This window comes from Bos grunniens, chromosome 14, assembly GCF_055505025.1.
Source record: "Bos grunniens cultivar Pamir isolate PY7600 chromosome 14, Bosgru_T2T1.0, whole genome shotgun sequence".
Lineage (NCBI taxonomy): Eukaryota > Metazoa > Chordata > Mammalia > Artiodactyla > Bovidae > Bos > Bos grunniens.
Genome location: NC_141178.1, coordinates 24,735,742 through 24,762,815, shown reverse-complemented (window position 1 = coordinate 24,762,815; position 27,074 = coordinate 24,735,742). Strand labels below are relative to the sequence as shown.

Sequence of the window (27,074 nt, the reverse complement as noted above, 5' to 3'; positions counted from 1 at the left end):
ACACCACTGACTGAAAACTGTCCTTTGTCCCTTATATAGTCTTAGCTCATTTAAGCAAATTAATTGACCATATGCAAATGGGCTTATTTCTGGGCTCTCTTCTATTCCATTAATCTATGTCTCTGCTTTTATGCTAATACCATACTGTTTTCATGATTATGGCTTTTGTGATATAGTTTGAAACTAGGTACTGTGTTGTCTCCAGCTTTCTCTTCTTTCTTAAGATCACTATGGCTTTCAGAGTCTTTTGTGGTTCCATATACATTTTAGGATTGTTTGCTCTATTTCTGTGAAAAATTCTACTGGAATTTTGATAGAGATTGCATTGAATCTATAGACTATTTTCAGTAGTATGAACATTTAATAATATTAATTCTTCCAATCTATGAACAAGTAATATATATTCATTTTATTTGTATCTTCTTCAATACCTTTCAGTAACATCATATAATTTCCAGTATATAGGTCTTTCACTTCTTTAGTTAAATTTATTTTTGATGCAATTGTAAATGAGATTATTTTCTTAATTCTTTTCTGATAATGTATTATTGGTATAGAAACACAACAGTTTTTTTTATTTTGTATCTTGCAACTTTCCTAACTGTATTGCAACTTTTGCATTTATAATGTATATAAACTGTCATGTTTTCTGCAACTAGTGACAGTTTTATTTCTTCCTTTCAAACTTGGATTTCTTTTATTCTTTTTCTCACCTAAACGCTGTGGCTGAGACTTCCAATACTATGTTGAATAAAAGTGGTGAGAGGGGGCATTCTTGTCTTGTTGTTGTTCAATCACTTAGTCATGTCCAACTCTTTGCAACCTGATGGACTGCAGCACACCAGGCTTCCCTGTGCTTCACCATCTCCTAGAGTTTGCCCAAACTCATGTCTTTTGAGTTGGGAGTCTGAGTGTCTCTGTCACCCCCTTCTTATCCTGCCCTCAAACTTTCCCAGCATCAGGGTCTTTTCCAATGAGTCGGCTCTTTGAATTAGGTTGTGAAACTATTGGTACTTCAACTTCAGAAACAGTCCTTCCAATGAATATTCAGGACTGATTTCCTTTAGGGTTGATGGGTTTGATCTCCTTGCTGTCCAAAGGACTCTCAAGAGTCTCCTCCAGCACCACAGTTTGAAAGCATCAGTTCTTCGGTGCTCAGCCTTCTTTATGGTTCAACTCTCACATCCATACATGACTACTGGAAAAACCATAGTTTTGACTATACAGATCTTTGTTGGCAAAGTGATGTCTCTGCTTTTTAATGTGCTGTCTAGGTTTGTCATAGCTTTTCTTTCAAAGAGCAAGCGTCTTTTAATTTCATGGCTGCAGTCACCATCGGCAGTGATTTGGAAGCCCAAGAAATTAAAGTCTGTCACTATTTACATTTTTCCCCCATCTATTTGCCATTAAGTGATGGAACTGGATGCCTTGATCTTAGTTTTGTGAATGTTGAGTTTTAAGCCAGGTTTTCACTCACCTTCATCAAGAGGCTCTTTAATTCCTCTTCACTTTCTGCCATTAAGTTGGTGTCATCTGCATATCTGAGGTTACTGATACTTCTCCTGGCAATCTTGATTCCAACTTGTGAGTCATCCAGCCCATCCTTCTGCATGATGTACTCTGCATATAACTTAAATAAGTAGGGTGACAATTGTTCAGCCTTGTCATACTCCTTTCCCAAATTTGAACCAGTCTGTTGTTTCACATCTGGTTTTAACTGTTGCTTCTTGACCTGAGTACAGATTTCCCTGGAGGCAGGTAAGGTGGTCTAGTAGTCCCATCTCTTTAAGAATTTTCCACAGTTTGTTGTTATCCACACAGTCAAAGGCTTTAGCATAGTCAGTGAAGCAGAAGCAGTGTTTTTCTGAAATTCCCTTGCATTTTCTATGATCCAGGGGATGTTGGCAATTTGATCTCTGGTTTCTCTGCCTTTTCTAAATCCAGTTTGTACTTCTGGAAGTTCTTAGTTCACATACTATTGAAGCCTAGCTTGAAGCATTTTGAGCATTACCTCACTAGCAGATGAAATCAGTGCAATTGTTGCCTAAGTGATTTCTTTGAAAGGCTGAACATTCTTTGGCATTGCCCTTCTTTGTGATTGGAATGAAAATTGACCTTTTCTAGTCCTGTGGCCACTACTGAATTTTCCAAATTCTGACCCGAAAGTTTTTAGCTTTACACAATTGAGTATGATATTAGATGTGGGCATGTCCTGTATGACTTTTTATTATGTTGAGGTATGTTCCCTCTATATTCACTTTGTTAAGAGTCATTATTATAAAAAGATGTTCAATTTTGTCAGATGTTTTTTCTGCATCTATGGAGATCATATGATTTTAATCCTTCTTTTTTGTTAATGTGGTGCATCCTGTTGATTGATTTGCAGATGTTGAATCACCCTTGTATCCCTGGAGAAAACCCACTTGATCGTGATGTATGAGCCGTTTAATTTATTGTTGATAAATTAACAAATTTATTTAATTAAATGTAAATTTAACCAAACAAATACATAGTTTGCTAATAGTTTCTTGATGACTTTTTCATCCATATTCATCAGTAATATTGACCTATAATTTTCTTTTCTTGGAGTGTCCTTGTCTAATTTTGGTATCAAGGGTAATGCTAACCTCAAAAAATGAGATTTGAAGTACTCCCTCTTAAAATTTTTGGAACAGTTTGAGACGATTGTTGTTAATTGTCTTTAAATGTTTTATAGAACTCACCTGTGAAGCCATTTGGTCTTGAACTTTTGTTTGTTGGAAGTTTTTGGTTACTGATTGAATCTCTTTACTAGTAATCAGTCTATCCATGTTTTCTATTTCTTAATGATTCAGTCCTGGTAGATTGTATGTTTCTAAGAATTTATCCATTTCTTCTTGGTTGTCCAACTTGTTGATATGTAATAGTTCATAGGAGTCTTTTAACGATCCTTTGTATTTCTCTGGTACAGTAACATCTCTTCTTTTATTTCTAACTTTATATATTTTAGTTCTTTCTTTTTTTTCTTGGTGAGTTGCTAAAGATTTGTCAATTTTGCTTACTTTTTTAAAATATTAGCTGAATTTCACCTTTTGTTTTGCCTTTTTAGTCTTTATTTCATTTATTTCTGCTCTGATCTTTGTTATTTCCTTCGTTCTAATAATTTTGGAATTAGTTATTCTTGTTCTAATTCCTTGAAGTGTAAAGTTAGGTTGTGTCCTTTTTCTTAATCTTGATATAGACATTAATCACTATAAATTTTCCTCTTAGAACTGCATTTGTTTCTTTGCATAAGCTTTGGTATATTTTATTTTCATATTCTTAAGGTATTTTTAAATTTCTCTTTAGATTTTTTTTTCATTGACCCATTGATTGTTGAGTATCATTATTTAATCTCCATATGTTTGTAAATTTTCTTCTTTTTTTTTTTTGTAATTGATTTCTAGTTGTATACCATGTGGTCTAAAGGATGCTTGATATAATTTCAAACTTCTTAAATTTATTAAGATATTTTGTGGTATAACATATGATCTCTTCTCTAGAATTCTTCATATACATTTGAGAAGAATGTGTATTGTTTCTTTTGGATGAAATGTTCTGCATGTTTTTTAAAATCCATTCAGTCTTAAACACATTAAGTTCAATTTTATTGATCCTCTTTCTGCATTATCTATTGATGATAGTATTAAAGTCCCCTAATATTATGATATTACTATCTTTTATCCCCTTTAGATCTATTAATATAGTTGCTTTATAATTTAGGTGCTTTTATGTTGGATGCATAAATATTTTAAAATGTTATATCCTCTTGTTGGATTGACCTCTTTATCATTATATAATGACCTTCTTTGTTTCTTCTATAAGCTTTGTCTTAAACTCTATTGCCTGATGAAAGTACAAGCATACCTCATTTTACTGTATGTCACAGATTTTTTTTTTTAACAAATTGAAGGTTTGTGGCAATAGGGCATCAAAGAAGTGCCATTATTTCACATTATTCCAACAGCATTTCTCACTTCATGTCTCTGTATCACATTTTGGTAATTCTCAAAACATTTCAAACTTTTATTATTGTATTTTTTATGGTAATCTGTGAGCAGTGGTCTTTGGTGTGACTGTTACAAAAAGATTATGAATAGCTGAAGGTTCAGATGATGATTAGGATTTTAGCAATAAAGTATTTTAAAATTAAGGTATGTACATTGCTTAAATATAAGGCTATATGTTATATATATTGCAAACTTTATAGACTATGTATAGTGGGAACATAACCTTTAATATGCACTAGGAAGCCAAAAATTTTGTGACTCACTTTATTGAGATAATCATTTTGCTATAGTAGTCTGGAATCAAACCCACAATATCTCCAAGGTATGCTTGTATAGCTACTTCAACTTTTAAAATTCCATTTGCATGCTACATCTTTTTACTGTTCCTTCACTTATACTCTATGTGTGCATCCTTTGATCTGAAACAAGTCTCTTTTAGGCAGCATATAGATAGGCCTTGTTATTTTATCCATTTGGCCACTCTCTCTTATAATTGGAGGATTTAGTGCATTTACATTCAAAGTATGTACATATATACTTATAGCCATTTTGTTAATTGATCTTCAGGTATTTTGTCATTTCTTTGTTCCTTTCTCCTTTTGCTCTCTTTGTGATTTGAAAATGTTCCCTAGTGGTATGCTTAGATTTCTTTTTAATCTCTTGTGTATCTTCTATAGGTTTATGCGTTGTGGTTACCATGAGGTTTACATAAAACAATTTATATCTATAATAATCTATTTTAAACTTTTTATTTTTTATTGGACTATGACAGTTAACAATGTGAGTTTCAGGTGGACAGCAAAGGGACTCAGCCATACATATACATGTATCCATTCTCTTCCAAACTCCTGTAACATTGAGCAGAGTTCCATGTACTATACATAAGGTCTTTGTTGGTTATCCACTTTAAATAAAACACTGCCCTATTTTTGAGTTTCTGAATCCTTTTTTCTGCATCCTCTAGTCTGTTATTGCACCCCTTTGCTGTATTTTCAGTTCAATCACTGTATTCTTCAGCTTTAGTTGTACTTTATTTTTCTTTCTCCTTGCAAAATTTATTTATGCAATCTTCTCTGAGCTCAGTGAGCATCTTTATGATCATTATTTTGAAGCCTATCAGGTAAATCTTTTATCTCTATTTTATTAAGTTCTTTTCCTGAGGTTTCATAATTTTTTTATTTGAAACACATTCCTCTGTTGCTTCATTTTCCTTGATTCTCTGTATGGGTTATGCATTTTTATGCATTAGATGAAACAGTCACCACCTCTAATCTTGAAGGAGTGCTCTCCTATAGGAAATGAATATTATCATTCAACTCTGCCCTAGCTCTTTGGTCTCTCAAATTTTTGTGATTTTTCCAAGCAGCCTATTTTACTTTTAGTGGCTCCCAGTTAATTGAGGTATGCCCAATCCTGTCAGTGTCCAAAAGGAAGGATCTTAGTCAACAGCTAGATTCAGGCTTATTAGAAGCCAGGTCCTTGTGCAGCAACTTTTAAAGTATAAAAATAGATTTCTTTAAGGGAAGACTTTTGTTATTGTTGTTTGGTCACTAAGTAATATCTGACTCTTTTGAGACCCTATGAACTGTAGCCCAGCAATTCCTCTGTCCATGGAATTTTCCAGGCAAGGATACTGGAGTAGGTTGCTATATCCTTCTTCAGGGTGTCTTCCCAAACCAGGGATCAAAGCAGTGGCTCCTGCTGTGTCTCCAGCAGTGCAGGTGGATTCTTTACCACTGAGCCATGGGGGAAGCTCCAAGAGAAGACTGGGATATGGACATTTGTCTTCTCTCTCTGTGCTGAGACTGGGGGTGATAACCAGTTAAGAAATCTTTCTTACTTTGTCATTGTCCCACTAAACCCATAAACATAAGCACAGCAGGCAACTAAAGCCAGGCTTTCAAGGGACTATCTTCTGGGTGGCAGACGCAAAAGTTGGGACACCAGGATTATATACAAGCTCCTTTCTTAAAGACACAGATGACCTGAGTTGGGCAGAAGGGGAGTTCTAATATGATGCCTGCCATCTTCCCCACTCTCTGAGGAAGGGAGGTTATAATCAGCCCTTGGACATGTGTCTACTTAGAAGCCTGCCCTTCACACCGCAGTTATAAAAATAAGCTAATAGGCCTCTTTTGCAGAATGACTGGACACCTTAATCTATTGCCTCTCTGCTTTACCTTGTAGGTGGTAGCGGGCTCAGAAATTTCTCCACTTATTAGAGTCCTGTCGGACCTGAAAGCCTAACCCCACTGGTCACCAGAGCCAGGTGATCTAGAGGTGTCCTCTGGGTGGCAGAGGTTAAAATTGAGATGCCAGATAAGTGTACAAGCTGCTTTCCAGGAGGTATCGGCAACCCGAAGTGAGGCAGAAGGAACACACAAAGATGGCACCCCTGGCCTCTATTTTTGGAGAATATTTCCATAGGTCACTAGATGTATGTTAAAATACATCTTCAGGCTGATGCTTAGATATAAGCAAATAGACTTTCATAGAAAGTAGAAAGTCTAGGTGCTTTGACTATCTGTGTTGGGGTCTGGGATGGGTGAATCTATGCACAGGAGCCCTTTAAGAACTGCTTTCAGTTCTCAGTAGCCTTGTGGTTCTCTTGACCCAAGCACCACTGACTTTCAAAACTAGAATTTAGGGGGGCTCATCTCTTGGGTGCAGGTCTTAAAAGTTAGGGTGCCAGATGTGGGGCTCAAAACTTTTGTTCATCAGGAGAAGCACAGGGTTTTGAGTCTCCTCCTGATTGCAGACTGCTGTACCAGGGCTGTGATTTATGGCTAGACTGTGTCTCAGTCTCTGCTACTCACTTCAATATGGGTTTTTTCTCATTTGCTCAATTTATAGGAGTCATACAGCTGGCTCTGGGTTTTTTCTTTTTCTTTTTTATTAGAGTATAGTTGATTTACAGTGTGTTGTGTTAGTTTCAGGTGTACAGCAAAGTGATTCAGTTATAAATATACATACATCCATTTTTTTCAGATTCTTTTCACATTTAGGTTATTACAGAATATTGAGCAGATATTCCCTATGCTATATAGTACGTCCTTGTTAGTGACCTATTTTTTTAAGACTATGTGTATTTTTATTAAACCACCAATATCATTTTGAATATTTCTCAAAACAATTCTTATTACTATTTTATATAATTATTATTTGTATATTTCCTCCCCTTTCTCATCAATTTTTTATTTTTTTAATTTTTATTTTTGTTGGAATATAGTTGATTAACAATGTTGTGTTAGTTTCAGATGTAGAGAAATGAATTCAGGCATACATATACATGTATCCTTTCTAAAATTCTTTTCTCATTTAGTTTATTACAGAGTATTAAGCAGAGTTCCCTGTGCTATACCATAGGTCCTTGTTGGTTATCTACTTTAATTATAGCAGTATGTACATGTCAATCTCAAACTCCTAAATTATCCCTAACCCCCACCCTTTCCCCCGGTAGCCGTAAGTTTGTTTTGTAAGTCTATGGGTCTGCTTCTGTCTTGTAAATAAGTTCACTTGTATCATTTTTTTAAGATTCTGCATATAAATGATACCATATAACATTTGTCTTTCTCTGTGTGACTTAACATCACTTAGTATGATAGTCTCCAGGTCCAGCCATATTGCTGCAAATGGCCTTACTGCATTCTTTTTTATGGTTGAGTAACATTCTGTTGTATATATGTACCATGTCTTTATCCATTCATCTGTCAAAGGACCTTTAGGTTGCTCCCATGTGTTGGCTATTGTAAACTGTGCTGCAGTAAGCATCGTAGTGCATGTATCCTTTCAAACTATGTTTTTATCTGGATATATGCCCAGTAGTGGGATTGTTGGATCAAATGTTAGCTCTATTTTTAGTTCTTTAAGGAACCCATACTGTTCTCCAACTTACATTCCCACCAACAGTGTAGGACAGGTCTCTTTTCTTCACACTCTCTCCAGGATTTACTGTTTGTAGATTTTTTGATAATGGCCATTCTGACTGGTATGAGGTGATACATTATTATAGTTTTGATTTGAACTTCTTTAATTGGTAATGTTGAGCATATTTTCACGTGCCTCCTGGCTATATGTATGTCTTCTTTGGAGAAATGTCTATTTAGGTCTTCTGCCCATTTTTTGATTTAAAAAATTTTTTTATTGAGCTTTATGAGCTGTATCTAAACTTTGGAGATTAATCCTTTGTTAGTCACATTGTTTGCAAATATTTTCTCCCATTCTGTAAGTTGTCTTTTTGTTTTGTTTATGGTTTCCTTTGCTGGGCAAAAACTCTTGAGTTTAATTAGGTCCCATTTGTCTGTTTTTGTTTTTATTTCCATTACTCTAGGACACAGCTGAAAAAGATATTGTTATTTATGTCAACAAGTGTACTATGTTTTCTTCTAGAAATTTTATAGTATCCCATCTTATATTTATGTCTTTAATCCAGTTTGAGTTTGTGTATGGTGTTAAAGAATGTTCTAATGTCATTCTTTTTTATGTATCTATCTAGTTTTCCCAGCACAACTTACTGAAGAGGTTGTCCTTTCTCCATTTTATAGTCTTGCCTCCTTTGTCATAGATTGACCACAGGTGCATGGGCTTATTTCTGGGTTTTCTATACTCTTCCACTGATCTATATTTCTGCTTCTGTGTTAGTACCATACTGTTCTAATGACGACAACTTTGCAGTATGATCTGAAGTCAGGGAAGCTGATTCCTCCAGCTCCAACTTTTTTTCTCAAGATTCTTTTGGCTATTTGAGTTCTTTTGTGTATCTCTTCAAGAAAATCAGAGATACCAAAGGAACATTTCATGCAAAGATGGGTTTGATAAAGGACAGAAATGGTATGGACCTAACAGAAGCAGAAGATATTAAGAAGAGATGGCAAGAATACACAGAAAAACTGTACAAAAAAGATCTTCACGACCCAGATAATCACGATGGTGTGATCACTGACCTAGAGCCAGACATCCTGGAATGTAAAGTCAAGTGGGCCTTAGAAAGCATCACTACAAACAAAGCTAGTGGAGGTGATGGAATTCCAGTTGAGCTATTTCAAATCCTGAAAGATGATGCTGTGAAAGTGCTGCACTCAATATGCCAGCAAATTTGGAAAACTCAGCAGTGGCCACAGGACTGGAAAAGGTCAGTTTTCATTCCAATCCCAAAGAAAGGCAATGCCAAAGAATGCTCAAACTACCGCACAATTGCACTCATCTCACACGCTAATAAAGTAATGCTCAAAATTCTCCAAGCCAGGCTTCAGCAATATGTGAACCGTGAACTTCCTGCTGTTCAAGCTGGTTTTAGAAAAGGCAGAGGAACCAGAGATCAAATTGCCAACATCAACTGGATCATAGAAAAAGCAAGAGAGTTCCAGAAAAACATCTATTTCTGCTTTATTGACTATGCCAAAGCCTTTGACTGTGTGGATCCCAATAAACTGTGGAAAATTCTGAAAGAGATGGGACTACCAGACCACCTGATCTGCCTCTTGAGAAATTTGTATGCAGGTCAGGAAGCAACAGTTAGAACTGGATGTGGAACAACAGACTGGTTCCAAATAGGAAAAGGAGTTCATCAAGGGTGTATACTGTCACCCTGTTTATTTAACTTATATGCAGAGTACATCATGAGAAACGCTGGACTGGAAGAAACACAAACTGGAATCAAGATTGCCGGGAGAAATATCAATAACTTCAGATATGCAGATGACACCACCCTTATGGCAGAAAGTGAAGAGGAACTCAAAAGCCTCTTGATGAAAGTGAAAGTGGAGAGTGAAAAAGTTGGCTTAAAGCTCAACATTCAGAAAACGAAGATCATGGCATCTGGTCCCACCACTTCATGGGAAATAGATGGGGAAACAGTGGAAACAGTGTCAGACTTTATTTTTTTAGGCTCCAAAATCGCTACAGATGGTGACTGCAGCCATGAAATTAAAAGACACTTACTCCTTGGAAGGAAAGTTATGACCAACCTAGATAGCATATTCAAAAGCAGAGACATTACTTTGCCAACAAAGGTTCGTCTAGTCAAGGCTATGGTTTTTCCTGTGGTCATGTATGGATGTGAGAGTTGGACTGTGAAGAAGGCTGAGCGCCAAAGAATTGATGCTTTTGAACTGTGGTGTTGGAGAAGACTCTTGAGAGTCCCTTGGACTGCAAGGAGATCCAGCCAGTCCATTCTGAAGGAGATCAGCCCTGGAATTTCTTTGGAAGGAATGATGCCTAAGCTGAAACTCCAGTACTTTGGCCACCTCATGCGAAGAGTTGACTCATTGGAAAAGACTGTGATGCTGGGAAGGACTGGGGCAGGAGGAGAAGGGGACGACAGAGGATGAGATGGCTGGATGGCATCACTGACTTGATGGACGTGAGTCTGGGTGAACTCCGGGAGTTTGTGATGGACAGGGAGGCCTGGCGTGCTGTGATTCCTGGGGTCACAAAGAGTCAGACACGACTGAGCGACTGATCTGATCTGATCTGATCTGTGTCTCCATAAATACTTTAAAATTTTTAGTTCTATTTCTGTGAAAAATGCCATTGGTGATTTGCTAGGGATTGCATTGAATCTGTAGATTGCCTTGGGTTGTATATTCATTTTGACAATATTGATTCTTTCAATCCAAGAACATGGTACATCTCTCCATCTGTCTGTGTCATCAGCATCTATGGTTTTTGAAGTACAGATCTTTTGCCTCCTTAGGTAGGTTTATCCCTAGGCATTTTATTCTTTTTGATGCAATGATAAATGAGGTTTTTTTTCCCAGAGAAAAAATTTCCAAATATAACTACAGATTTGGTGTGTTATAGATTTCAAATGTAACTATAGATTTCATGGAAGGAGGTGAGTTCAGGGTCCTTCTGTGTTGCCATCTTGAACCAGAACTCTCAAGACTCAAATTATTGAACTGACTAGCCTAGTAGAAAATAAAATTGAAACATTTTTAGTTATTTAAGGATAACTAAAAAAATGAAAATGTATTTGAAAGGATTTTTGAAAAATAGAGCAGAATAGTTAACCTTAGGAACCTATCCCATCCCCCAGTCAGAAACAGTAAAGAAGGAAGAAAAGTTGATTTAAAGTAACCAAAATAGAATTTTACATTATCCAGATTTTAAAAGTTAGTATTACATTTCAACTTTACTTCTTAAAAGCTAACTTTTCTTTTTTTTTTTATTTTTTATTTTTTTTTATTTTTAAACTTTACATATTTGTATTAGTTTTGCCAAATATCAAAATGAATCCACCACAGGTATACATGTGTTCCCCATTCCGAACCCTCCTCCCTCCTCCCTCCCCATACCATCCCTCTGGGCCGTCCTAGTGCACCAGCCCCAAGCATCCAGCATCGTGCATCAAACCTGGACTGGCAACTCGTTTCCTACATGATATTTTACATGTTTCATTGCCATTCTCCCAAATCTTCCCACCCTCTCCCTCTCCCACAGAGTCCATAAGACTGTTCTATGCATCAGTGTCTCTTTTGCTGTCTCGTACACCGGGTTATTGTTACCCTCTTTCTAAATTCCATATATATGCGTTAGTATACTGTATTTATGTTTTTCCTTCTGGCTTACTTCACTCTGTATAATAGGCTCCAGTTTCATCCACCTCATTAGAACTGATTCAAATGTATTCTTTTTAATGGCTGAGTAATACTCCATTGTGTATATGTACCACTGCTTTCTTATCCATTCATCTGCTGATGGACATCTAGGTTGCTTCCATGTCCTGGCTATTATAAACAGTGCTGTGATGAACATTGGGGTACATGTGTTTCTTTCAATTCTGGTTTCCTCAGTGTGTATGCCCAGCAGTGGGATTGCTGGATCATAAGGCAGTTCTAATTCCAGTTTTTTAAGGAATCTCCACACTGTTCTCCATAGTGGCTGTACTAGTTTGCATTCCCACCAACAGTGTAAGAGGGTTCCCTTTCCTCCACACCCTCTCCAACATTTATTATTTGTAGACTTTTGGATCGCAGCTATTCTGACTGGTGTGAAATGGTACCTCATAGTGGTCTTGATTTGCATTTCTCTGATAATGAGTGATGTTGAGCATCTTTTCATGTGTTTGTTAGCCATCTGTATGTCTTCTTTGGAGAAATGTCTATTTAGTTCTTTGGCCCATTTTTTGATTGGGTCATTTATTTTTCTGGAGTTGAGCTGGAGGAGTTGCTTGTATATTTTTGAGATTAGTTGTTTGTCAGTTGCTTCGTTTGCTATTATTTTCTCCCATTCTGAAGGCTGTCTTTTCACCTTGCTGATAGTTTCCTTTGATGTGCAGAAGCTTTTAAGGTTAATTGGGTCCCATTTGTTTATTTTTGCTTTTATTTCCGATATTCTGGGAGGTGGGTCATAGAGGATCCTGCTGTGATGTATGTCAGAGAGTGTTTTGCCTATGTTCTCCTCTAGGAGTTTTATAGTTTCTGGTCTTACGTTTAGATCTTTAATCCATTTTGAGTTTATTTTTGTGTATGGTGTTAGAAAGTGGTCCAGTTTCATTCTTTTACAAGTGGTTGACCAGATTTCCCAGCACCACTTGTTAAAGAGATTGTCTTTAATCCATTGTATATTCTTGCCTCCTTTGTCAAAGATAAGGTGTCCATATGTGCGTGGATTTATCTCTGGGCTTTCTATTTTATTCCATTGATCAATATTTCTGTCTTTGTGCCAGTACCATACTGTCTTGATAACTGTGGCTTTGTAGTAGAGCCTGAAGTCAGGTAGGTTGATCCCTCCAGTTCCATTCTTCTTTCTCAAGATTGCTTTGGCTATTCGAGGTTTTTTGTATTTCCATACAAATTGTGAAATTATTTGTTCTAGCTCTGTGAAGAATACTGTTGGTAGCTTGATAGGGATTGCGTTGAATCTATAAATTGCTTTGGGTAGTATACTCATTTTCACTATATTGATTCTTCCAATCCATGAACATGGTACATTTCTGCATCTATTAGTGTCCTCTTTGATTTCTTTCACCAGTGTTTTATAGTTTTCTATATATAGGTCTTTAGTTTCTTTAGGTAGATAAATTCCTAAGTATTTTATTCTTTCCATTGCAATGGTGAATGGAATTGTTTCCTTAATTTTTCTTTCTGTTTTCTCATTATTAGTGTATAGGAATGCAAGGGATTTCTGTGTGTTGATTTTATATACTGCAACTTTACTATAGTCATTGATTATTTCTAGTAATTTTCTGGTGGAGTCTTTAGGGTTTTCTATGTAGAGGATCATGTCATCTGCAAATAGTGAGAGTTTTACTTCTTCTTTTCCAATTTGGATTCCTTTTATTTCTTTTTCTGCTCTGATTGCTGTGGCCAAAACTTGCAAAACTATGTTGAATAGTAATGGTGAAAGTGGGCACCCTTGTCTTGTTCCTGACTTTAGAGGAAATGCTTTCAACTTTTCACCATTGAGGATAATGTTTGCTGTGGGTTTGTCATATATAGCTTTTATTATGTTGAGGTATGTTCCTTCTATTCCTGCTTTCTGGAGAGTTTTTATCATAAATGGATGCTGAATTTTGTCAAAGGCTTTCTCTGCATCTATTGAGATAATCATATGGTTTTTATTTTTCAATTTGTTAATGTGGTGTATTACATTGATTTGCGGATATTGAAGAATCCTTGCATCCCTGGGATAAAGCCCATTTGATCATGGTGTATGATCTTTTTAATGTGTTGTTGGATTCTGATTGCTAGAATTTTGTTAAGGATTTTTGCATCTATGTTCATCAGTGATATTGGCCTGTAGTTTTCTTTTTTTGTGGCACCTTTGTCAGGTTTTGGTATTAGGGTGATGGTGGCCTCATAGAATGAGTTTGGAAGTTTACCTTCCTCTGCAATTTTCTGGAAGAGTTTGAGCAGGATAGGTGTTAGCTCTTCTCTAAATTTTTGGTAGAATTCAGCTGTGAAGCCGTCTGGACTGGGGCTTTTGTTTGCTGGAAGATTTTTGATTACAGTTTCAATTTCCATGCTTGTGATGGGTCTGTTAAGATTTTCTATTTCTTCCTGGTCCAGTTTTGGAAAGTTGTACTTTTCTAAGAACTTGTCCATTTCTTCCACGTTGTCCATTTTATTGGCATATAATTGTTGATAGTAGTCTCTTATGATCCTTTGTATTTCTGTGTTGTCTGTTGTGATCTCTCCATTTTCGTTTCTAATTTTGTTGATTTGATTTTTCTCCCTTTGTTTCTTGATGAGTCTGGCTAATGGTTTGTCAATTTTATTTATCCTTTCAAAGAACCAGCTTTTGGTTTTGTTGATTTTTGCTATGGTCTCTTTTGTTTCTTTTGCATTTATTTCTGCTCTAATTTTTAAGATTTCTTTCCTTCTACTAACCCTGGGGTTCTTCATTTCTTCCTTTTCTAGTTGCTTTAGGTGTAGAGTTAGGTTATTTATTTGACTTTTTTCTTGTTTCTTGAGGTGTGCCTGTATTGCTATGAACTTTCCCCTTAGGACTGCTTTTACTGTGTCCCACAGGTTTTGGGTTGTTGTGTTTTCATTTTCATTCGTTTCTATGCAAATTTTGATTTCTTTTTTGATTTCTTCTGTGATTTGTTGGTTATTCAGCAGTGTGTTGTTCAGCCTCCATATGTTGGAATTTTTAATAGTTTTTCTCCTGTAATTGAGATCTAATCTTACTGCATTGTGGTCAGAAAAAATGCTTGGAATGATTTCTATTTTTTTGAATTTACCAAGGCTAGCTTTATGGCCCAGGATGTGATCTATCCTGGAGAAGGTTCCATGTGCGCTTGAGAAAAAGGTGAAATTCATTGTTTTGGGATGAAATGTCCTATAGATATCAATTAGGTCTAACTGGTCTATTGTATCGTTTAAAGTTTGTGTTTCCTTGTTAATTTTCTGTTTAGTTGATCTATCCATAGGTGTAAGTGGGGTATTAAAGTCTCCCACTATTATTGTGTTATTGTTAATTTCTCCTTTCATACTTGTTAGCATTTGTCTTACGTACTGTGGTGCTCCCGTGTTGGGTGCATATATATTTATAATTGTTATATCTTCTTCTTGGATTGATCCTTTGATCATTATGTAGTGACCTTCTTTGTCTCTTTTCACAGCCTTTGTTTTAAAGTCTATTTTATCTGATATGAGTATTGCTACTCCTGCTTTCTTTTGGTCCCTATTTGCATGGAAAATCTTTTTCCAGCCCTTCACTTTCAGTCTGTATGTGTCCCCTGTTTTGAGGTGGGTCTCTTGTAGACAACATATGTAGGGGTCTTGTTTTTGTATCCATTCAGCCAGTCTTTGTCTTTTGGTTGGGGCATTCAACCCATTTACGTTTAAGGTAATTACTGATAAGTATGATCCCGTTGCCATTTACTTTATTGTTTTGGGTTCGAGTTTATACACCGTTTTTGTGTTTCCTGTCTAGAGAATATCCTTTAGTATTTGTTGGAGAGCTGGTTTGGTGGTGCAGAATTCTCTCAGCTTTTGCTTGTCTGAAAAGCTTTTGATTTCTCCTTCATACTTGAATGAGATCCTTGCTGGGTACAATAATCTGGGCTGTAGGTTATTTTCTTTCATCATTTTAAGTATGTCTTGCCATTCCCTCCTGGCTTGAAGAGTTTCTATTGAAAGATCAGCTGTTATCCTTATGGGAATTCCCTTGTGTGTTATTTGTTGTTTTTCCCTTGCTGCTTTTAATATTTGTTCTTTGTGTTTGATCTTTGTTAATTTGATTAATATGGGTCTTGGGGTGTTTCGCCTTGGGTTTATCCTGTTTGGGACTCTCTGGGTTTCTTGGACTTGGGTGATTATTTCCTTCCCCATTTTAGGGAAGTTTTCCACTATTATCTCCTCAAGTATTTTCTCATGGTCTTTCTTTTTGTCTTCTTCTTCTGGAACCCCTATGATTCGAATGTTGTAGCATTAAATATTGTCCTGGAGGTCTCTGAGATTGTCCTCATTTCTTTTAATTCGTTTTTCTTTTATCCTCTCTGATTCATTTATTTCTACCATTCTATCTTCTAATTCACTAATCCTGTCTTCTGCCTCTGTTATTCTACTATTTGTTGCCTCCAGAGTGTTTTTAATTTCACTTATTGCATTATTCATTATATATTGACTCTTTTTTATTTCTTCTAGGTCCTTGTTAAACCTTTCTTGCATCTTCTCAATCCTTGTCTCCAGGCTATTTATCTATGATTCCATTTTAGTTTCAAGATTTTGGATCAATTTCACTATCATTATTCGAAATTCTTTATCAGGTAGATTCCCTATCTCTTCCTCTTTGGTTTGGTTTGGTGGGCATTTATCTTGTTCCTTTATCTGCTGAGTATTCCTCTGTCTCTTCATCTTGTTTAAATTGCTGAGTTTGGGGTGTCCTTTCTGTATTCTGGCAGTTTGTGGAGTTCTCTTTATTGTGGCGTTTCCTCACTGTGTGTGGGTTTGTACAGGTGGCTTGTCAAGGTTTCCTGGTTAGGGAAGCTTGTGTCGGTGTTCTGGTGGGTGGAGCTGTATTTCTTCTCTCTCCTTTCGAAGAGTTGGGTTGCTTTTCTGGGTGCCTGATGTCCTCTGCCGGCATTCAGAAGTTGTTTTGTGGAATTTACTCGACGTTTAAATGCTCTTTTGATGAATTTGTGGGGGAGAAAGTGTTCTCCCCGTCCTACTCCTCCGCCATCTTGTCTCCTCCCAAAAGCTAACTTTTCATCAAAGATTATTAATGATATGTTTCTTTCACTGTATTTTATACATAAACATCTTTTTTGATAAAGTTGTTTCAGATGATTAGTTTACATCCCAATTTAAAATAATTCAAAGAAAAAATACTCTTATGGGATAAATGTGTCTTGTTATTCCTAAAATAGCTATTTTCAGCAATAAGTTGGTCAAAGAACACTTAGTTTAAAGCTTCATTAAAGACATGAAAATTTATATGTTAATTTTTCATTCTGACATCAATATGAATTTGATCATTAACATCACTGCTATATCTGAAATCTCTAGAAAGATTTTCTCTTTTATATAAAGAACCTTAGATTTTTGTTGTTTCTTGGTGATCTAGTATTAATTGACTTCTCTATAATTGGTTAGCTTGCTTTGAATTGGTTAAATGTTCCCTGTAATACTGATCTTTTTAAGCTTAATATGAAATATAAGAGATCAAGCTTTTGCCAAGAAGATATCCTTCCATTCTCTTCCAGTCTTTATGTACCATAAAGACTATAGCACTTACATTCTACATTTTGAGTCCCTCTACCTGGAGTCAGTCTTTAAGAAAGATTCCCTCCACTTACAAGATCACGCATGCATTTGAGAAAGCTAAACCTTTTGTCAAATATTATCATTAATGAAGTATAAATACACATTCAGTAAGGCAAGACACCAATCATCCAAATAAGTGAGATAACTCACACAGCGTGCTTTCTTGTTGTTGTTTGCAGTATTATAGCTGTTTTCTAAAAATGTTCCATCTCATTCAATACAAAACAAAGAAAATCAATGTTTACCAAAAACCCCTCTGTCAAAGAATAATTAGTTTATTGGTGCTCTATTCCACCTGCTTTCTAAAAGGTTTCTGTGTGGCAGAGATTGAAAAACTAAAAGTTGCTTTTCAAACTCCCTTGCAGCAAGGGTTCTAGATACCAGACAGGGTTCACAAATGAGATTCACTCATGCAAGAGTCAGAAGATGAAAGAGGGGCAGAGGCCAGTGATTTGCTTCAGTGCTATTTTCTGTGGAAAGCCACAGCCGAGACATTGGGTCTAAGTTGGTACTCTAGTGCCCAGTTGCTGCCATAGAGATGCCCAGCAGCAGCTGTAAAGATGCTTTGGTGGCCTTGTGATTCTTCTCCCTTGATTAGGGCAGAAGGAGCAGCTCCCCTGAATGGCAAGTTCCTCATTATTACTCTGAAAGTCATTCCTGGATGACCTGCCAAGAGGCTACTCCTTCCTTGTTTTGAATCCTTTTCTGATTCAAAAAGCTCTATTTTTGTTTCTTATAACTATATTGTGACTGGCACTGTTCCAGAAAGAAAAGTTTAGAAAAGTGTAGCTGAGGTATAGTTAAGTAAGAAAATTCCAATTATATGTTTGAAAGCATTTCCAAGAAACTCAGCCATTAAAGTTTAAATTTTGTTGTAGCTTCCAGAACTTGGTGGATGGGTAATAACTGATCAATCATGCTTGATAGGAAGTATAACAAGATGCAAAGAGCAGAGCCTTTGAAGTCAGACAGGAGTGCACAGTCTAGTGGGTTTTCAGTTAGAGCCATAGTTTCTAGACAGACTGGCAAAAGGAATGTTGTGAAACTAAAGAATAAACTTAATCCTCAGATAAAGATAAAAGTCCCATGATCGTCAATGAAAGTTTAGTGTATCATGCCTGGGAAGGTAATCCATTCTAAGCTCGACCAGGTGAATAGACTCAGATGATCAGAAAGGAAAGAGGGAGTACAGCCTTTGGAAGGCGACAGTCCTGAGGTCTTCCATTAATTGTGTTATTTACCAGCTGTATGACCAAGACTTCCCTTAGTCTCTAAGCTTTAGTTTCCACAACTGTGAAATAGGAATATTAAACTGTTTAATTAGAAATAAGGTTTGCAAGGCACCTGTAGCACCTGGCATGCAACAGGTATTCAAAAGTAATGAACTATTATTCCCTCAGCTTTGACTTGAACAATGAGTCTAATCTTGTTCATGTCCATGGCATCACCGATGCCATGGCAAACTTTGGGAGATGATGAGGGACAGGGAGGCCTGGCTTGCTGCACTCCATGGGGTCTCAAAGAGTCCGACATGACTGGGTGACTGAACAACTACTAGCCTTTTTCACAGAGAAGCAAAATATAGTAAAATATGAAAATGGAAACAGAAGAAAGCAAAAAAGATAAATAGCAAGATATAGAGCCAGAAGGGCTAATGATGTCTCATAGGCCCTGAGACACGGGGAAAAGGGAAACATTCTCCTACAGTGAGAAGAAAGGAAATAAAGTAGTCTGGAGCCACAAAGAATCTAGGACAGAGCCCTCCTGCTGCATTAGCGCTGGGTGACTATAAAAACATGAGGTCTGCTCTCAGCGGTAGAGGTATGCACAGTGGATTCTATTATAATGCTCTGTTTTCACTCAAAACTTGCCAAAATTTTTCTTTTGAGGTGAAACTCTCCAGTATTTTCTACAGCTCAAATTGATTATTTGAAGTAGCATTGAAAGAAAGTAAAGACACTTGTGATTAGAATACAAAGAGGTGGGAGAAGAAACTCAAAATTATAAAATATAACCTTATAATTGTGTAAAGTTAACCATGTTAGATTGTTCATACAAACCACAGAAAATAGGTTGCACTTTTAATTGAAATTCAGCATGAGAGATTCTGTGCTCCTCTTAGAGCTCAAAATATAGACAATACTGACTAAAACCCATCTAAGGTGAACTCGGTATTCTCTGTTTATTTGTATCAGCGTGGCTTACTGTCTACATGCATGCTTTCTACAGCCAACTCAGCACAAACGCAACTGGCTCATTCAGTTAAATCTATCAAGCTATTTGCCAGTTCAGTGAAACAAAAGCACAACTGTTGTATTATGCAAATCAAATCTGTTTGTGTATAGACAGATCTACAAATTTCTAGTTAATTTAATTTTCATTATGTTAAAAACCATGTTGAAATAACACAGTATATGCCTAATTATTTTAAACTCTTTAAGTGTGGATTCGTGTATAGTCTTAGGAATGACTAACCACGTTTTATATCGTTTCATCTCTGCCCAGTGCCATTTTTCTTAAGTTCATGTTTCAGCTATTGCTATTTTTCGGTAGGAAAGTTTACCTTGGTCCATCAGAGGCAAGCAGAAAAAGTACAACTGTCTTGAATTTGGCTCAGAAGTATGATGTTCCCTGGGGAGTTTGTGAACTCCAGACACTTCAGAAGATGTCACCAAGCTATCCAGGTGATATGGATACAACTCAGAGGACCACTTTAATTCAGAATGTGGCCCCAGGCAGGTGTTTGAATAGATTAGGAATCTGGGAATAAGGCACTGATAGAACCACAATGGCATTAAGTACCTGGTTACTGGCACTCCTGTGATCAGTAATCCCACTGAGACAATGAGCAGGGTCTGTACATCTCCACTTTTAGAGTTCAACCACATGCAAAACCTTGGGTAACTTACTGATAGGAAGTTCAAGTCCTCAGAAGAACTTCCCACCAGTGATTTCAACTTTTCCCAGGAGGAAACATGAAGTCTCTCCCTTCCACAAGCTAAGGCTTCTCTTCAGCTTGCTGGCAGCTCCAGTCTACTGCTTGCTGCTAGCCACTCCCTGATTCATAAAACCTTGTCCTGGTTTAGCCATTTTAAGCAAGAATCTCTACAATTTCTTCCCAGGGCTTCTACCCTAGCCTCTTCCTAGGGTACTTGTGGCCACCAAATCTTGCATGTAATTCACACTATTCCCTCAATCAGTGCACAATAAGATGGTGGGCCTACAGACAAAGGATATTACAGTCATATGCTGTCTGTGGTATAGACTCGATGCCTACAGATTTGCTTTCCCAATTCATTGGGGGAGGACAGCAAAAAAGCTAGCATGATGACGATCTTTTCCTGGTTCTTCCCTCCCTCCATTTATTCTCTTTCCAGGTCTCCTTATCACTTTTCTCTTTTAACTCTACAATCCACTCTAAAATCATTTTTCATCTTAATACTATAACTTGCAGTTGTTGTTCAGTTGCTAAGTCAGGTCTCACTCCATGGACTGCAGCATGCCAGGTTCCTTTATCCTCCACTATCTCCTGAGTTTGCTCAAAATCATGTCCATTGAATCAGTGATGCTATCTAACCATCTCATCTTCTGCTGCCCCCTCCTCCTCCCCCTCAATTTTTCCCAGCATCAGGGTCCTTTCCAATGAGTCAGTTCTTCTCATCATGTGGCCAAAGTATTGGAGTTTCAGCTTTATCAACGGTCCTTCCAATGAATATTCAGAGGTGATTTCCTTTAGGATTGACTGGTTTGATCTCCTTGCTGTCCAAGGGACTCTCAAGAATCTGCTCCCACAACATATTTCGAAAGCATCAGTTCTTTAGCATTCAGCCTTCTTTATGGTCCAACTCTCATATCCATACATGACTACAGGAAAAACCATAGCTTTGACTATACAGACATTTGTCAGCAAAGTGTTGCCTCTACTTTTTAATAAGCTAAAATTCTCATAGCTTTTCTTCCAAGGAGAAAGCATCTTTTAATTTCATGGGGGCAGTCAGCATCTGCAGTGATTCTGGAGCCAAGAAAATTAAAATGTTACAATTTCCACTTATTCTCCTTTTCATTGCCATGAAGTGTTGGGACCAAATACCATGATCTTAGTTTGTTGAATGTTGAGTTTCAAGGCAGTTTTTTCACTCTCCTCTTTCACCCTCATCAAGAGGCTCTTTAATTTTTCTTCACTCGCTTCCATTACAGTGATATCATCTGTACACCTGAAGTTGTTGATATTTCTCCTGGCGATCTTGATTCCAGCTTTTGCTTCATCCAGACCAGCTTTTCTCATGATGTACTTTGCATATATAAGCAGGGTGGCAATATACAGCCTTGCCATACTCCTTTCCCAATTTTGAACCAGTCCATTGTTCCACGTCTGGTTCTAACTGTTGTTTCTTGACCTGCATGTAGGCTTCTTAGGAGACAGGTAGTGTGGTCTCGTACTCCCATATCTTTAAGATATAGTTTGTTCTGAACTACACAAAGGTTTTAGCATAGTCAATGAAGCAAAAGTAGATATTTTTCTGGACCTCCCTTGCTTTTTCCATGATCCAACAGATGTTGGCTATTTGATCTCTGATTCTTCTGCCTCTTTGAAACCCAGCTTGTATATCTGGAAGTTCTGGGTTCACACACTGCTGAAGCCTAGCTTGAAGGATTTTGAGCATTACCTGGCTAGCATGTGAGATGGCAATCGTATGGTAGTTTGAACATTCTTTGGAATTGCCCTTCTTTGGGATTCAAATGAAAACTGACCTTTTCTAGTCCTGTGGCCACTGATGAGTTTTCCAAATTTGCTAACATTTGAGTGCAGCACTTTAACAGCCTCATCTTTTAGGATTTGAAATAGCTCAGCTAGAATTCCCTCACCTCCACTAGCTTTGTTCATAGTAATGCTTCCTGAAGCCCACTTGGCTTTATAGTCCAGGATGTCTGGCTCTAGGTGAGTGACCATGCCATCATGGTTATCTGGGTTATGAAGACATTTTTTGTATAGTTTTTCTGTATATTTTTGCCACCTCTTCTTAATCTCTTTTGGTTCTCTTAGGTTCTAATTTCTGTCCTTTATCATGCCCATCCTTGCATGAAATTGTTCGCCTGAAATCTCCAATTTTCTTGAAGAGATCTCTAGTCTTTCCCATTTTATTGTTTTCCTCTGCTTCTTTGCATTGTTTATTTAAGAAGGTCTTCTTATCTCTCCTTGCTGTTTTCTGGAGCTCTGCCTTCAGTTGGGTGTATCTTTCCCTTTCTCCTTTGCTTTTCACTTCCCTTCTTTCCTCAGCTATTTATAAATCCTCCTCAGACAACCACTTTGCCTTCTTGCATTTCTTTTTCTTGGGTATGGTTTTGGTCACCACCTCCTGTACAGAGTCATGAACCTTGTCCATAGTTCTTAAAGCATTCTATCAGATATAATCCTTTGAATCTATTTGCCATCTCAATTGTATAATCCTACATGATCTGAGTTAGGTAATACCTGAATGGCCTAGTGGTTTTCCCTACTTTCTTCCACTTAAGCCTGAATTGTGCAGTAAGGAGCTCATGATCTGAGTCACAGTCAGCTCCAGGTCTTGTTTTTACTGACTGTATAGAGCTTCTCAATCTTTGGTTGCAAAGAACATAATCAATCTGATTTCAGTATTGACCATGTGGTGATGGGCATGTGTAGAGTCATCTCTTGGATTGTTGAAACATGTGTTTGCTATGACCAGTGTGTTCTCTTGAAAACCCTCTGTTAGCCTTTGTCCTGCTTCATTTTGTACTCTGTGGCCAAACTTCTGTGTTTGGCCATGTGTTTATTCCATGTATCTCCTGACTTCCTACTTTTGCATTCCAATCCCCTATGATGAAAAGGACATCTTTTTCTTTTCTTTTCCTTTTTTTGCTGTTAGTTCTAGAAGGTGGTGTTGGTCTTCAAAGAACTGGTCAGCTTCAGTTTCTTCGGTTTCAGTGGTTGGGGCATAGACTTGGATTACTGTGATGTTAAATAGTTTGCCTTGGAAATGAACCGAGATTATTCTCTTGTTTTTGAGACTGCACCCAGGCACTACATTTTGGAATCTTGTTGATTATGAGGGATACTCCCTTTTTTCTAGGGGATTCTTACCCACAATAGCAGATATAATGTCATCTGAATTAAATTTACCCATTCTCATCCATTTTTGTTCATTTATTGCTAAAATGTTGATGTCCAGTCTTGCCATCCCCTGCTTGACCACATCCAGTTTGCCTTGTTTCATGGACCTAACATTCCAGGTTCCTATGCAATATTGTTCTTCACAGCATCTGACTTTACTTTCACAAAATCCACAACTGAGTGTCATTTCTGCTTTGGCCTAGCTGCTTGATTCTTACTGGAGGTATTAGTAATTGCCCTCTGCTCTTCGCCAGTAGCATATTGGACACCTCCCAACCTGGGGAACTCATCTTCTGGTGTCATATCTTTTTGCCTTTCCATACTGTCCACATGGTTCTCCAGACAAGAATACTGGAGTGGTTTACTATTCCTTCCTCCAGGGGACCATGTTTTGTCAGAACTCTTCACTGTGTCCCATCAGTCTTTGGTGGCCCTGCATGGCATGCTCATAGCTTCATTGAGTTATGCAACCCCCTTTGCTATGACAAGGTCATGATCAGTTGCTTTCATCTGATTCTACCTTGACTGATATTTTTTTTAATTGTGGTTTTTTTTTTGGAGGATAATTGCTTTACAATAGTGTGTTGGCCTCTGCCATACCTCAACATGAATCAGCCATGGATATACATATGTCCTCTCTCTCCTGAACCCCCCTCTCATCTCCCACCCCATCCCACCCCTCCAGGTTATCACAGAGCGCTGGGTTGAGCTCTCTGTGCCACGTAGTAAATTCCCACTTGCGATCTACTTTACATATGGTAATATATGTGTTTCATGCCATTCTCTCAGTTTGTCCCTCCCTCTCCTTCCCACACTGTCCACAATCTGATCTCTGTGTCTGCATCGTCACTGCTGCCCTGCAAATAGGTTCTTCAGTACCAGCTTTCTAGATTCCATACACATGATTCAATGTATGGTATTTAATCTTTCTCTGACTTACTTTACTCTATATAATAGGCTGATATACCTCATTAGAACTGACTCAAATATATATATTTTTTAATATAGCTGGGTAATATTACATTGTATATATGTACCACAACTTCTGTATCATTTATCTTGTCGGTGGACATCTAGGTTGCTTTCATGTCCTAGCTATTGTAAAAAAAATTGACATTTTTAATTAAATGTTACTTCTCTTTAACTAGTTTGCAGAGTACTTATACAATTTAAGTCGTAATTTGATCTGAGACTATAAAGAGATCTCTAATATTACATATCTGGGACTTATTGCATTCTGGATGCTCTGTTAAATAATTTACATGTGCAATGATAGTATAGAATACTTTAAAAGCACCAATATAAGTCCACACAGATTTAAATCCTCATTAACACTATACTAACATTGTAATCTAGGCAAATAAATGTTTCAAAGGCCTCAATTTTCTCATCTGTAAAATGGAAATACTGCTAGGACTTATCCCAGGACTATTTTGAGAATAACTGAGATATTGAATGTAAAACTCTTAGTGAATGTTTGATAATTAGCAAAGAAGTGTGGCATATTAGCTGTTTCTGATACTAGCAATTTTTTTTTCATTTAATGAGACTGATCACTATCACTCCATCACAGAGATGAGGGAAACTAAAGTCCACAGAAGCTAGGTAATTTGCTCAAGATCATGCAGCTGGTAATTGCCTGAAAAGATACTTCTTTCCAGAGCTGACTGCAGAACCTGATCTCTGACAGAGCACACTGGTGGTTCTTGCCTCATGTTCTTTAAAACTAAGATGTCCCAGGTATGCTCATGGGGATTCACACTCATGGGTCTGCTGCAGCTGCTTGTGGGTGGCTCTTCATTATTTCCAGTTTTACAGAAAACTTTGATGACAACTAAAAGTACATTGTTTCCCACCAATAAAGGTGCCCCAAAGCCTTTTTTATGGTGCTATAATCAGGATAAAATGAGAAGTATATGAAATCCACTTGTAACAGTTGCATATCAAGAGCTATTTTTCCCCTAGTTGATAAAAGAAAGTATAAATGATTCTTAAGGATAGATGCTTCAAAGGAAATTCTTGCTTTGTGTGACTTATATTCTAACTCTGAAAGAAACTTCAGAAATTTTTTAGGCAAAATGTTATGACACACACACACAAGCTTGGTTCCTTGAGGCAGAAGCAGCAGCTGTGTCATTGGGGTAAATCAGCTGTGATACCAACCGATCTTTCCATCAGGAACTGGCAGCTTCTTTGGCTCCACTCTCTCCTCATATCCAGCACCATCAATCATTAGTGTGCCTCTCGTAATCCAGCCCATCTTCCTTCTGTCCTTTTCCATTGCTGCTACTCACAGTCGCATTTACTTCTTTTCCAGAATATTTAAATATGCTCCTGATCCCATCATTTCTATATGTAGACCACAGCTCGGCTTAAAATATTTTTTTCTAGCCAAAGTCAAGTCTCCTTAGTTTGCCAGTCAAGTATATCCATACTCTGTCTCTAGTACTAATTTTTCACATCTTGTATCCCCCAGTCATGTCCCATCTTCCCCTCACTGTGTCTTTGATTGTTTTACTACATTCAGTTGATCTTCTCTGCCACTTTTACACATGTTCAAGCTCTGCCCTGCTTTCAACATGGACTTCTCGGACAGTTTCCTCTCTAATTGTCCTGATTCCTACAGTAAATGTGCTTTTGCCAACCCATGAACCCATGTCACATGTTACTTATACATTACTACAAATCGTGGCATTGTGGGGAAGGAAAAATTTTCCTCTACACATCTTTGATCCTCTAGTGTAGGACCTGGTAAATTAGACTGGCCAGAGACAGGATAAGAGAAAAACAGAAGTTTATTGATATTTGCATTATGAATGTACACATGGGTGCGCCTAACAAGTAACTCAGAGGAGTAATTAGAATTTGGGCTTATCTCAAGCTACGTGGAGGTAAAGGAGTTTGGGGCCACTGAGCAAGGGATGTAGTTAAAAGAATGTGACCAAGGAAGGTGTAGTAAACATGAATTGTTTAAGTAAAGTTTGTCGTGCATTTGTAAGAAGTGCTTTCTCCATTGATAATGAGGCCAAAAAACTTGGCCTCTGTGCACCCAGGGCTGAATCAAGTCTCAGAGACAGAGTGCAGGGTGAAGTAGCAAAGAATAGTGTTATTGCTATTTTGATTATTTATTGCTAGTAAAGCGTCTGCCTACAATGCAGGAGACCTGGGTTCAATCCCTGGCTCAGGAAGATCTCTTGGAGAAGGAAATGGCAACCCACTCCAGTATTCTTGCCTGGAAAATCCCAAGGACAGAGGAACCTGGTTAGGCTACAGTCCATGGGGTCGCAGAGAGTTGGAGATGACTGAGCGACTTCACTCATTCATTGCTAATTTTATTGCTATATTTATTCCAGACCAAGGGACACAACAGGCTCATGCTCCTGGAAACTGTGTCCCAGCCTGGGAGGATCTGGTGTAGAGTTTTATAGCAATGGTTCAAGGGCAGGATCACTGATAAGATTGTGGTATGTGTGAGGCTAATCACTTGGTGAGCATCTTTGGTTTCTTTAATCTGGCCTTAGGTGGTCTTCTCTGGAATGAAGAATTCTGACATTTTCCATTTGTCAGGAGGCTTTTAGTTCTGTAAAGATGCCATGATATTGTTATGTTTATTCCTTGAGGTAGAACCAAGACCCTGCCCCCAAGGCTGTATTGTCTTGCCTCAAGGCTCCTCTCTTGTCTCTGTATCCTCTCCCTTCT

General features: G+C 37.5%; 1 pseudogene across 1 annotated transcript in view; it reads right to left on the bottom strand.

The window, feature by feature from the left end:
• The window catches only part of LOC147359198 (TBC1 domain family member 1-like), a 32,156-nt pseudogene extending 6,500 nt beyond the window's left edge, over positions 1 to 25,656 (bottom strand). The window contains exon 1 of the transcript XR_015141357.1: positions 25,539 to 25,656. The product of XR_015141357.1 is annotated as a TBC1 domain family member 1-like (transcript). The remainder of the gene's footprint in view (positions 1 to 25,538) is intronic.
• Positions 25,657 to 27,074: the final 1,418 nt, after the last annotated feature.